The sequence below is a fragment of the Astatotilapia calliptera genome, chromosome 2, assembly GCF_964374335.1.
Source record: "Astatotilapia calliptera chromosome 2, fAstCal68.1, whole genome shotgun sequence".
Classification (NCBI taxonomy): domain Eukaryota; kingdom Metazoa; phylum Chordata; class Actinopteri; order Cichliformes; family Cichlidae; genus Astatotilapia; species Astatotilapia calliptera.
Genome location: NC_137423.1, coordinates 37,380,447 through 37,394,892, shown reverse-complemented (window position 1 = coordinate 37,394,892; position 14,446 = coordinate 37,380,447). Strand labels below are relative to the sequence as shown.

The 14,446-nt window shown below is 40.6% G+C and overlaps 2 long non-coding RNA genes across 2 annotated transcripts in view; one reads left to right on the top strand and one right to left on the bottom strand.

Moving 5' to 3' along the window:
- LOC145420539 (uncharacterized) overlaps nt 1–14,446 on the bottom strand; it is a 90,765-nt gene that overhangs the window by 42,382 nt on the left and 33,937 nt on the right. The gene's annotated exons all lie outside the window — the stretch shown is intronic.
- On the top strand, nt 1,685–3,130 carry LOC145431964 (uncharacterized). The gene is made up of 3 exons (XR_013912299.1): nt 1,685–1,873; nt 1,963–2,050; nt 2,758–3,130. It is a non-coding gene; the product is annotated as an uncharacterized LOC145431964 (long non-coding RNA).

Sequence of the window (14,446 nt, the reverse complement as noted above, 5' to 3'; positions counted from 1 at the left end):
CTTCTTAGTTCATTATGGCTTTCCAGAGCGACTTCATAGCGACCAAGGGAGAGACTTTGAATCGCGTACAATCAAAGAACTGTGCTCTCTGCTCGGTATCCGCAAAGTCCGAACAAGTCCTTATCATCCTCGTGGCAACCCTGTTGAGCGATACAATCGCACATTACTCAGTATGCTTGGTACCTTGAAAGACACCGAGAAACATCACTGGCGTGACTTCGTAAAACCACTTACTCACGCTTATAACTGTACAAAAAATGATGTAACAGGCTATTCTCCTTATGAGTTAATGTTTGGTAGACAGCCTCGCTTGCCCATTGATATTGCCTTTGGCCTGCCACAGCCAAACAAGCCACAGTTGACTCACTCTCAATACGTCAAGCAGTTGAAAAGCTACCTCGAACAGAGCTACGAAATAGCCATCAAAAACTCCCAGAAAGTAGCAGACAAAAACAAGAAACGGTTTGACAAAATCATCCGTGAATCCACACTACATGTGGGAGACAGAGTCTTGGTTCGAAATCTCCGCCTGAGAGAGAAGCACAAATTAGCGGACAAATGGGAGCAAACAGTGTATATTGTTACCAAACAAATGGAAAACTTACCAGTATACACTGTAAAACCAGAAAACGGAGATGGACCCAACAGAACGCTCCACAGAGATCTGTTACTTCCCTGTGGATTTCTCTCACCAACAGAGCATGAACCCGAGCAAGTCACAAAAACTAACAGACCACGCACAAGACAAAGTTCAGCTTTGGAAGTTGACTCCGACCAAACACTTGAGGAAGAGGAAGATGAGTTTTATTACCCTGAACCTCCACAAGTGAAAGACAGACATTTCTACCAAGTATGCGCCATGCCGCCAACACAAGGATTCAAACAAAACAAATATCCTGTAAATGATGACGAACAACCTAACACATTACCGGACATGACAGACTTACCTGAAAAGGAAACTGAGAACGAAACTGAAACATACTTACCTGAAGGCGAAATTGGAAGTTCAACTGACACCAACTTACCTCAAATGGACCGTGAAACAGACCTACCTCAGACAGAATGTGAAAGTGAAACAAACGTATCACCAAGTGAAAGTGACACAAGCCTACAAAATAACACACCAAGTGAGTCTGAAACAGACACTCGAAAAGACAAAAATGTTTTGTCGACCAGTTTGTCAGATTCACCGTTGTCAGAGAACTCAACTCATCAACTTTCACCTGAAAGACAAGTTGAAAACGATGATGAACCTGAAACCTTGCAAACAGAAACACAGATCAGAAGATCTGAAAGAATTCGCCAACCATCCCAAAGACTCACTTATCCTCAGCTAGGTAACCCACTAGTAACAGTGGTTAAATCACTCTTTCAAGGATTGAACAAAGCTTTCATCGACTCCCTTGCTCATGATGTTACCTATTCCCCCAGAGCCATGCACGGGGACGTGCATGAGATTTAAGAGGGGAGGATGTAACCCAGTGAGTTTACACGACTCAGTAATGCACTACAACATGTTATTGTTAATTGGGATTTATCATTACTCTGTTAATCACTGAGTTGATCAAAAATAAATCAATAATAAAAGATAAATACTATAAATATAAGAATAAAACCCAAAGAGTATATTTAACACCCCTACTGGTTAGGAAGGAACAAGCCCCGCCTTCCCCTGCTCTGTACCGTCACGTGCTCAGACACAGAGAGAGACAGAGGTGCACGAGACCATCACTGATTTTCACCGCCAAGCTTTTCGCTGGAAAATAACTATTAACTTGATAAATTGAGCAAATATCCATACCGGAGATCTGCATGGACCTTGGAGAAACGGACCTGATTTATTGTGAACATTTCGGACCTTGAAACCATCGCGGTGAGTCAGAAGCTGTTAAGCTAACCTTGAAGCTAAAAAGCTAACAAGAAGTTAACAGGGAATATAATGGCCTGATTTCAATGTTGTAGATCTGCGCGGGAGCGGATGAAGTGGACAAGATCCTCTCTGAGAGTTGAACAAGATCCTCTCTGAGAGTTGAACATTAGAAGTGTGCTGGTGAGTTAAACTGGGACTGGGCGAATCAGGCTAATTGAAAAGCTAACTAGCCTAATGCTCATAGCTGTAGCTGACCACGTTTTCACTGTGGGAGAACACACGGGGTTTCTCACTGAGTTCAGCCATTTTGAGCACTCAGCTTGTGTGCTGATGATGTTCTAGTATTACTTGTTGAATATTAAATGCACTAAAATTAGATGATGGAATAAGTTAATGTTGATCTTAAAGGTCATGAATCTATTTTATTTTGTTACATTTGATGCTCGAGCGGCACTGGATAGATGTCCGTGTGTATTCTTACTGTGCTGATACGTTACCACATACTGTAAAACTACAGCCTGTGGGTTTTTGTATATTCTTTTGGTAATTTTATTCTGTACATTGAGTGTAAATAATATATTGCTTCATTGCTATGCAGTGTAAAGCAATGCTCCTGTAATTCAGTTAAAGGGCAATACTGTAAAAAATAATCTACCATAGTTTATGGTTTATTTCTGATTTCTGATAGAAATGTGCACCTTGACGATAGAATAAGCTGATTGTGATTTAAAGATTGCATTCATGATTAAGATGCACTGTATAGACTATAGTTAGAAATTAGAATTAATGTTTTGTGCTTGTTTTGTTATAGCACTTACATTATTTACATATGGCCATGTATATCATTAGAGTGTGAACTGAATTAGTAATAGTCCTGTTGTTTACAGGCTAGGTTTTTTTTATGGGATCGTGAGACCTGGATCTCTTCCTGACGAGGAAGATGGCGAGCCTTTCCCTTTGAACCGAACCGAACCACAGCCATTCTGAGTTGGCCCAGAAGGGCAGGTTGCTCTTCTCTCACGAACAATTGCAACAGTGCGGTAGGACGAAATCGCACCAATCACAAACTTTTGACCTGTTGGATTTGACTTGACTGAACACTGACTATTAAGCCGGCAAGACTGACATATCTGAGCTCAGATAGGATTCTGACTGTTATTATTATTGCTGTCACTGTATTTTATTTTATGTTTTCATTCCTGTTCATAAAATGCTGTTAAATTGTTGCTAAATAGTTTAATACAATTCATAGCAACTTTACCTGTGGCTCCAGTCATTCTTCTCCACGCAACTCCCTTTATCCCTCCTGCGAATCTAGCTATTGGCCCATTCTCTCCATCTTACTTTAATTTCCCCTACCCTATCCTGTACTTGGCTACACTTACATGGGAATCTGTCGGTTCAAAACGCTTGTTTGTCTCTCCTTTATTAATGCTTTTAATTATTTCCATGTGGATGCTTCTCAAGCTTTTGCCTGGCAACAAAGGTACCCTGTTTCATCCGAACCATTCAACAGTTTAATCCAAAATGAGGTCCATGGGGAGCAAATAAAAAAAACTCATTATTGTACTTGATATGGTTGAAGTCACAAAGTTAACAGACATTAGAAAAGTAAAAGTCATTTACAAACTGAATTCAGTTTCTATGAAAACATTGTAATGATTAAAGACTCACAAAATCAGGTGCGATGGTAGGATCAAGTGAAGGCACAAAATATTTTACAAGCAATATATGTCTTATTAATCATGTTTTGTTCTTCACAGATTGAACCCTGACATGACTATTTTTAAATGCTCTTATACTAAAAATTTGGTCTTATATTCATGATTGACTGCGATTAAATTTGTGAAAACATTTATTTTATGGAAAACAGAAAAGGACCATCGGGCACCATCTACTTATTTTGTCTGAATATGATATACACACTTTGTTAATATGTTACAAAAATGCCATAATTATTTCATGTAATTGGATGAAAAACTAAAACGAACGTCTGCATGTTTTCTTATCTTGAGCCTCGTTTTCAAAATGTCTCACACCTTGCTTTTTAATCTTTTTGTTAGATTTATTTACTGAGTTGTTGGATTCCTTTTGCATTTGTGTGTGTGTCCGTGTTTCTTTTCTATAAATTTTCTGTGATAGATACATTATAGTATCGTTTCTACTGATGTTGAAGACACTCTGCTGTTCTCTCTTTTATGTTCCTCCATGCCACCTTTAAACAATGTGTTCAATGCTACCTATTTTGTTGATGATGAATGATGCAGTCAAGTTTCCCTTGGGGTTCATGTGCTCACACGTTGCTCACATTGTACTGCATCTACAGTAAGATGTGAGAAAGATTTTTCATTTTTTTCAGTGTCAGAAAAAGATACACTATGATTCCCTGCATAATGGTTGCATAAATAGTTGATCCATCAAAGTAACACAGTGTGGCTGGAAAAATACAACAGAACGCCGAGGCACAACACATTAAGATGGTGGTAATTTTTGGTTGTGCTGGCTCTGTACACTAACACATTAGACTCAAAAATAGTAGAGTGTGAGCTTTCAGTTTTAATTTCAGTATTCTACGTTCATGTCTGACAAACAGAATGCCAACTCCATCTTAAAAACAAACATCACTAAGCTTAAGGGACAAAAATCTTTCACACTACAAGTATGCAGTCCTGTAGAACGCAAGTACATCCCACGATTTACTTTTCATAAAACCACATTTACCAGCAATAAGTTAAAGTTATAATTTTGTAATTATTTGTCTGTCTCTCGCAACATCGTGGAGATAATTTTGTCCCACTCTTCTTTACAACAGTGCTTCATTACATTGAGGTTTGTGGGTAGTTTTTATGCACAGAATATTTCTTGAGGTCCTGCTAGAGCATCAAACCTTTGACTGGGCCATAGAAACAAGTCGATTGTTTCCTTTTTTTTTAGCCATTCTTTTATAAATTTTCTGCTGTGCTTGGGATCATCGTCCTGTTGTATGACCCAAATTACACCAAGCTTAAGCTGTTGAACATTAGGTCTTACATTTGACTATACAAAAATTGACATTTGGCATACAAAGTTCCAAATTCACTGACTGCAAGGTGTCCACATCCTGTGGCTTCTAAAGAAGCCCAAATCATCACCACGATGCTTACAGCTGATATGAGGAGTTTGTGCTGACGTGCTATGTAGGGAATCGTTACATATATGTATATGCTGTATATAAAGTGCTTTCATGAGCAAATGTCAAACATTATGATTTTTTTCTAAAAAATCTAATTTTGAAGCACTGACTAACTTTCTCTTCGTGATCCACGTAGGCCTGACATTTGACACTTCCCGGCAGTGTTGCCGTTATGATGCATGCAAATGAAAGTTGAGCAGAAAAAACACAGCAAACAAAAATGGCTTATTCTTTTATGGTTTATTATATTTTCATATTGATTTTATTGTGGTCTCTTATTTTCTTGCACATATTTCTGATATTGCATTTCCCTAAATGTGTCAGCTCCAGTTGTTTTTGAATGTGCTGCATGAATAATATGTGGGAGTTTTTATTATTTGATTTGACTTTACACAGCTGACCAACCACAGCAAAAAGCTGGACTTACAGCGTGAAAAGGCTCAAACAACTCCTTCAAGAGTGAGACATCTCTTATTAATGTGCATGCACAAATATGGTTCAGTGGTTAGGTCTCCTGCAGACGCGATCAACAACGGACTGAACTGACAAGTTGTCATACTTGAAAACAAAAGTTCAGACTTGTTTAAATTAAACTTGTTTTTGTAAAACACAAAGTTTGTTTGTCTGCTCAACTTACCGGTAATGCTTTGTTTCTTGTAAAAGTAACCATTTGTCAGCAGGGTGCCTTACAGAGTAAAAAAGCTGTGGTACAATGGAAATATTCCAAAAATAGCGGTTTTGAAATATGTCTGTGGCAAAGCTGTGATAGAAATATATAGTAGAGCAGTAGGTCCATCATAGCTTTAAGAGGGAACAGATTTAGCTATATGACAAAGGTTTAATGTGACATGTATTCAGCTTTAACCCAAAATGCATACTGAAATGGATAATTCTCAGTGGGGGGTTTCTATGTTAGTCTTTTTATAGTCAAAGTCACAAATATTTCAGTGAAATAACTTCCTCATTTTCGTGCAATATTGCTTCATCAAGGCTCAGAGCAGCACAATTTTTTTTTCATTTGTCAATGGATAAAAGTACAATACCTGGGAGAATTTAGATCATCTGGAGTATACCACATCCTTTACTGTCAAACCTGAAGGTAACATTGCAGAATGATGTGTTGAAAGGCTGTGCAAGACCTTGGCATAAATTACTTTAACTTTTGTCTTTATTCTGCAACTTCACAGGACGGAAACAAGGCAACACTACAAGGCAACATGAATGTCTGATATATTTACTCGAGCTGTATCGTCCATCTCCTGGTTTTTCACCTACCAGAGAGACAGATACACAAGTTTGAGAGCAAAGAAAAAAACAGACAAGACAAATACAAGGCTATTGAGTGACAACACAAGTAGAGCAAGTAGCCCCATAAAAGAGCTGGCATATGAAGAGGTTTAAACATGTCTAGCAATACATGACAGGTGGTCCTCGATGAGTATTTAGTGAGTGGTTGAACTCACTAAATAGTCACATAATGCATGTGATAGACAGCTTCATACATTTAACAGACATCTTCATCAATAAGCACTGTGCAGGGGGTTGCAATGTAATGGATCTGTTTTCCACATAATGGGTGGTTTGCAATCGATCTACCAGAAAAAGAAATGGCATCTTTTTCACAGGAAAACTTCCAAGTCACTGAAGTTTCACAGATAAAGCCTCAGTGCAAAGTTTCCCTTTTACACAAGAGATTACTCACTTTATGGCTAGCGTGCCATTCTGTACCTGCGTGCTATCATTCACTCGGACCACAGAGCACAATGCAGATAAAGTAACAGACCTCTAGAAGTCGTGACAATAAGTGGAAAACTGCTTGATGGCGTTGTCACCCCGGTAACCTAGAAAATGGAACTTCCTGAGATGTGTCAAGACAGGATTTATTTTTGTGCCTTGAGCTACACTAACAGTGTGTGAAATGAAAATAGCAATATCAAATCAAACGCTTGTTGGTAGCTTGTTTATTTTTCTTCTTAAAGGTATTTGGTTTTATGTATACTTTATAGGTAAAGATTTCAAAATTACCTGTATTAACACACAAAGATAAAGTTAGGGGAGCTGCTGTAGCCAATACTGACAGAGGTTGGAAAAAAGAGTGAGTGGCACTTCGTGAGCCCAGAAGGTAACAGCAGCACACATGATCACACACAATTGTTAATCAGCTGAGTCAGACATGTCAGGGACTGTCATGTGTCATCAGACTTGATGGAGAAACTCAGCACACTGCCCTGACACAAAAGTTACTAGATGATGCAAAAAACGTGTCAAACCACTACAGGGCCCATCAAAGAGCAGCAGTCCATTCATCTCAATAGTCCATCATCATCATTCAAGACAGAGTTATACACCACGAGATATGTAGCTGCACTCAGCTGTGTTCTGTATTAAGCCCGTCTAAATCAAGGTCGTAGTGTTTTCTTGTTGTTGTTTTTAAGTGGACTTTCTTTTTCCTGGTTGATTGGAGCTTTGGCTAATGGTGTGCAGAAGTGACAAGAGGAGAAGATCATTAATAGCAAGATGAGAGCAGGCAACAGACATAACTGTAATAGATTCAGAGTCTATAAGTACAAATAATTAGTAGACACTCATGGCCATTTTTGACTCTTGACTCATTTAAGTGCCTTAAATACATCGAGCTAAAATCCCTCAGAGGAAATCTTGAAGGATGAAGCGATGATTCAGTAAGATTCAATAAGGAATATTTTACTCTTTTCAAACAGTCTGCTACAGTTTATATGGAAACCTGTTATTAATATTAACATTAAGACTGAGGCTAATAACCACATGGTGAGAAATGAATGCATCACATGAAGAGAAACAGACATAATGTGGTAATTATCTTTGTTACTGTACAAATAATTTGAGAATAGGGCTTTCAATATCTTTTTAGTTCATACGGTCATATTGGATGTGATACAACCACAGGTTGATAGGGGAAAATGTGTTTCTACAGTAGCTGGCTTTTGCTGGAAGAAATGGAAAGAAATGCAAAGAAGGTGCTGCACCAAAAACCTCCTAGCGATTGCGTTGGTTGCTAGAAGGTTGCTACAGTTGCCTGTAATAATATTTATTAATATTTGTCTGCAAATATTCTCCAGTTACTATCTTGGCTGTAGTAGAAAAAAAAATGAAAGTGCAACACAAACTGGAAATGGAGAGGGTTCACTTTCAAAGTAAAAGTTGCATCTCAGCAGTACATCCAATATGTTTCAAAAGGTGCAGCTTTTACTTTGAAGAAGAACAGTCTTCATTTCTGAGTTGGGTTGCAATTTTTATATTTTTTACTACATATCAAAGAGAGGCTGGTAGTGTTTGTAGAAAAGTATGTCACTTCCATTTAAACTACGACTGCAGTAATATGCTGTTTTTCTGACTGATCTGTAGACCTGCATGGCTGGGCCTTAAATAATCACTTTCCTTGTAACTACTCACAACCTCTAGCAACTATCTGCAACTCCTATTCCAGCAAATGTCTTGTCGAGCTTCTGCCATCATCCTTAATTCAACTGAAATGGTGCGTATTTTTTTAGAAACAAGAAGTCAGGAGGTTCGTGACTACACGCCGCACTCTCAAACACTACCGGATTTATACTAGACTTCAGAACTTGAATAATTTGTGAAATTGCTGTCATGCCCATAATTTGCGTGGTAAAAATTAACTACTATATTTGGTTAACACCTTTGATACTGTGATAGCAGTGCAAATTGGTATGCTAGTAAATTGGGGTCTTCTTTGTTTGCCGCTCATTCCTCCTGCATCTTCACTTTAGGATTTTGTAGACCTGCTTTATAGCTGCTAAACTAAAGGCAGCATTTTATGGCATTTTGGGTGCAAATATAGATAGCTGATTCTACTTGACAACATTCACCGGAAAGGGAAAACTCACAAGCAAAATTATGACTGATTTTACTCTATAATAACACATATGAAAGTTCAGTGCTGGAGATAAAAAAAACAACAACAACAAAAAACAAGCACCTACAATATAACAACATCGATTTTCATTTTTATGTACTTTCATGCTTCCTAAGAAGGCAGCAAATACTGTGAAATGCATTTTTCAAACTATTTGAAAAAACAGAACAGCAATAACACAGGCCATTCACATACAACATAGAAAACAGGACAAGAGAATTGATGAACAGAATAGGCGGGGGTGTGGTGGTGGGAATGATTTTAGTGCAAACCAAAAAAAATGTAATTATATACAATGATTTTAACTCAATTTGTACAGTTTTAAACACGGTTGCTCTGTCTGTGCTTTGGGAATGTGGGAATTTATCTCTAAGTCATCTTTTGATGTGTTATAATTGTTCCATATCGTTATAGAAAAGCACTTTTGAGCATTTTGAGAATTAATTCCCTCCAGTTTTGAGAAATATATACATCAAAGCTGCCTCATTGTTTTTTTTAATGTATATATTTATTTCATTTTGTCCACAATGAATTATGTGGACATAATTTGGCACAACACTGATTTGTTTGTTTAGGATGACGTTTTTATATTTTACATCCGTATGTTTCTGCTGGTTGTTCCATCAACCTGCCTAGGGACTACACATGAAAATTAGGCTTTTCTGCTAAATCTGATGCACTTATGACATCATGTATAAACAGAAAAAAATCTGTAAAATCTCTCGATGACAAATAAAGCCATGGCTGGGCACTGATGCTACAGGACATGTTGTGTGAAATGTGTAGATGCAGGAGGCATCTGGGAAAGATGAGTTATAAAAAAGCTCCTTGATAAAGGCTTTAAAAAATAACCGTCTAATCATCCATTGTAGTGAGCTCAGATTAAAACAGGCATCTTTCCTGGAGGAAAAATAAAACCATTAACACAATTTGGGGGTATTTTTACAAGTCTTAAATTGATGCAACTACAGCAACCATACAATGACCTGCAATATTCATAACCCATACAATATTAACTGACCTTTCTAAAAGACAGGACTTGTTGCCCGTTAAATTAACCACAGATAATTGTACAGTCTGACATCATCCACCTCCTCTGTGTAAGAGAGATCATAAGATGGCGCCGGTGAGGTCGGCTGCCGTCACGACTGCTCCGACCACTTTTTCTTTGTCTTTGTTTTTTAAGTTAGTTTTCAGCGTTTCTAAATCGGCAAAATCATCACCATTGGGTACATTAGGTATGACAGTGACACTCTTGTTTCTATTGGTATACAATGTACTCACAATTCGAAGTTTTTAACTCCGGATCCGAGCTGGCCGAGTGAGATCTCGAGGGAGAACAAAGGGAAGCGGCGGCGGCCTAGAGGGAAGCGAGCCGGCGTCAGGAACAGGCTGAGAGCTCGTGCACACCGCACACCTCTGCCTAACATCCTGCTCGCCAACGTCCAGTCACTGGAGAACAAGCTTGACGACCTCAGGGCCAGGATAAAGTTCCAGAGAGACATTCGGGACTGCAATCTCCTCTGCTTCACCGAGACATGGCTGAACCCAGCGGTGCCGGACCACGCCATCCAGCCGGCCGAGTTCTTCTCGGTTCACCACATGGACAGGACACGGGACTCGGGGAAGTCAAGGGGAGGCGGCGTGTGTTTAATGGTGAACAACAACTGGTGCAACAGTGCGAACGTTGTTCCTCTCACACGCTCCTGCACACCAAATCTGGAACTACTGTCCATCATGTGTCGTCCTTTTTATCTACCTCGGGAATTTACATCGGTCATTGTAAGTGCCGTTTATATTCCACCACAAGCGGACACGGTCACCGCCTTATGCGAGCTGCATGAGGCACTCACACAGCACCAGACACAACACCGGGACGCTGCGCTTATTGTGACGGGGGACTTTAATAGCGCCAACCTCAAACGCGCAGCGCCGAACTTTTATCAACACATCACCTGCCCCACCAGAGGTGAAAGGACACTGGACCACTGCTACACTACGGTCAAGGACGGCTACAAGGCACAATCCCGCCCCCCGTTTGGCAAATCTGATCACGCCGCCATCTTCCTCATGCCAAAATACAAACAAAGGCTAAAACAGGAAGTTCCGGTTCAGAGGAAGGTCGCGCGCTGGACGGATCAATCGGTGGCCGCGTTACAGGACGCACTCGATGACGCAGACTGGGGCATGTTCAGAAACAGCTCCGACGATGACGTCAACGTGTTTACGGAAGCGGTTGTGGGATTCATCGGGAAACTAGCGGATGATACCGTGGAGACAAAGACTATCACAACATTTCCCAACCAGAAGCCGTGGGTGGATAAAACCATCCGCGACGCTCTGAGATCCCGCACCGCTGCCTACAACACGGGACTCAAGACGGGGGACATGGACCCGTACAAAGCCGCGTCATATAACGTGCGGAGGGCGGTGAAAGAGGCGAAGCAGCGCTACGGGAGGAAACTAGAGTCACAACTCCAACAGAGTGACTCTAGGAGCCTGTGGCGGGGACTAAGGACAATAACGGACTATAAAGCACCAACAACCGGTATGACGAACGCGGCCGTGACTCTGGCAGACGAGCTGAACACTTTCTATGCTCGCTTCGAGGCTGCAGCTAAGGTCTCCAACAATGCTAGTGTTAGCGGCGCTAACGGCTGCAGACAGGAAGATACTGCCAGCACCGGAAACGTGCTCGTCATCTCCGAGCATGAAGTAAGGAGAGCCTTCAAGAGAGTGAACACCAGGAAAGCAGCAGGACCAGACGGCATCCCAGGTCGTATCCTAAGAGACTGCGCATACCAGCTAGCTCCTGTGTTCACTGAGATATTCAACATCTCTTTATCTCAGTCGGTGATCCCCACATGCTTCAAAGAGTCCATCATTGTTCCTGTCCCGAAGAAACCCCACCCTGCTTCTCTCAATGACTATCGCCCTGTAGCCCTCACCTCAGTAGTGATGAAGTGCTTTGAACGCCTGGTCAGAGACTTCATCATTTCTTCACTACCAGACACACTGGACCCACTACAGTTCGCTTACCGTCCAAATCGTTCCACAGACGATGCCATCTCTCATCTCCTCCACACATCACTCACTCACTTGGACACTAGAAGGGGGAATTATGTTAAAATGCTCTTCATAGACTACAGCTCTGCATTTAACACCATAATTCCCTCCACACTCACCACCAAGCTGGAGCATCTGGGACTCAGCTCATCTATGTGTCAGTGGATCTCCAACTTCCTAACTGGCAGACCACAGGCAGTAAGGATGGGCGGACATGTCTCAGCCTCCACCACTCTCAACACTGGAGCCCCCCAGGGGTGTGTTCTGAGCCCCCTGCTGTACTCTTTGTACACATATGACTGTGTGGCCACTACCAGCTCCACCACCATCATCAAGTTTGCTGACGACACCGTCGTGGTGGGCCTGATCTCTGATAACAACGAGACGGCCTACCTGAAGGAGATTAGGAATCTGGAGAACTGGTGCCAGAGGAACAACCTCCTTCTAAACGTCAGTAAGACAAAGGAGCTGATAGTGGACTTCAGCACTAAGCAGGAGAGGAACTACCAGACCCCCGTCATCAACGAGTGCCCAGTGGAGAGAGTGGACAGCTTCAAATACCTCGGAGTTCACATCACGCAGGACCTGTCATGGTCCTGTCACATCAACACCGTGGTGAAAAAGGCCCGACAGCGTCTCTACCACCTCAGACGCTTGAGAGACTTCCAACTGCCCTCCAAGGTGCTCAGGAACTTTTACTCGTGCACCATAGAGAGCATCCTGGCGGGAAACATCTTAACCTGGTTCGGGAACAGCACCATGCAGGACAGACGAGCTCTACAGAGGGTTGTGCGGTCAGCTGAGCGCACCATCCGCTCCGAGCTCCCTGACCTGCACTCAATCTACAGCAGGCGGTGCTGGACCAAGGCCAGGAAGATGGTGAAGGACCTCAGCCATCCCAACAACAGACTGTTCTCTCTGCTGAGGTCAGGAAAGCGATTCCGCTCCCTGAAGACCAACACAGAGAGACTGAGGAGGAGCTTCTTCCCGCAGGCGATACGGTCTCTCAATCACACCACCACACAGTACTGACCCACACATATGGTTCTTACACACACACTGGACTTTCTGGACTTTGTTTTTGCACAACACTGGTCACTATATTCTTCATTTCCAGTTAATACTTGTACAGCTGCTGTTATTGTGTATATATTTATTTAGATTTAGATTTCTTCATACATTCTTATATAGTTCTATATTGTGTATTTTGTTGTACAGTTATTTTATTTTCAACTTTAATTTATATATTTTATCTTATTCTTCCCAGTTAAATTTACCCTTCATTCTAATTTGTGTTGTACAGTTATTTCATTTTTAACCTTAATTTATATTTTATTCCTTCCTAGTTAAATTTACCCTTTTTAATTTTTCATATTTATTTCCTATCTTATTCATAGCCTTTTCTTTGTTTGTTTTCTTTAGGTCACGAGCAGTTGTCCAAGCATTTCACTACATATCGTACTGTGTATGACTGTGTACGTGACAAATAAAATTTGAATTTGAATTTGAATTTGAGTAGGACAAATCGTCTTGTATAACACATTTAGAAACACTAAATTAAAACCTGTTTATGTAGGAAAACATACATCAGTCAGTTTTAATTAAAACTTTATATAGTCAGGGTTAAATTAAAATTCAAAATGATCACCTCTACCTTTCTTTGTTATTGATTAATATTTACTAAATAATTAAAAGGTTATATGGACTGAACGTATATAGCACTAAAAGCTTCTGCATTACTCTGATTTATGTACCATTACACGTGTGTCATTAATTATAAATACTTTATATTTAATCTTCTTAACTAATCAAGCTGGTAGGGAGAGAAAATTATGGGGTGTTTATCTTATAAAACCTAGGTGTTGAATATAGCTCTGTGTACAATATGGTCATTACAGCAGAAAAACAGTGGAAGGAGATCACAAGACAAATTGAAGAGGGAGAGATCCTCCAGTTCTTATTTTAGAAGAAGTTAATTCTTTCACATTGAGAAGTTCGTCAAGCAGATGATTACATTTTCTCCAGCAGAGTGGATATCTCCTGTTCAGAAGGGTCAAGGAGAGACAGTGACAAAGGCAGCTGAGACGAGCATCAAGGAATAAGCGGAGTGTCTTTCAATAAACAAAGCAGACTTCTAAAACATCAATAGGAGAAGACATCAGTAGGGAAAACACTGCAGTGCTTTAGACAAAATGTGTTGAAGAATGGCTATTATCTGATCGGACAACAGCTGTACAACAATTTCTAAAAGAATACGGGCTTTGAGTTGGAGTGTGGTCATACATACACCAAAAAGTGGTAGTACAGTACAGAGGAAATGAAAATATGCTGGCTTATATCCATCAGAGCAGCACACAGCAATAATGAGAAGGGTGGAGAGAGAAAAGTCAAGCCATGGGCCAAGAGCCAGCTGCCAAATAAC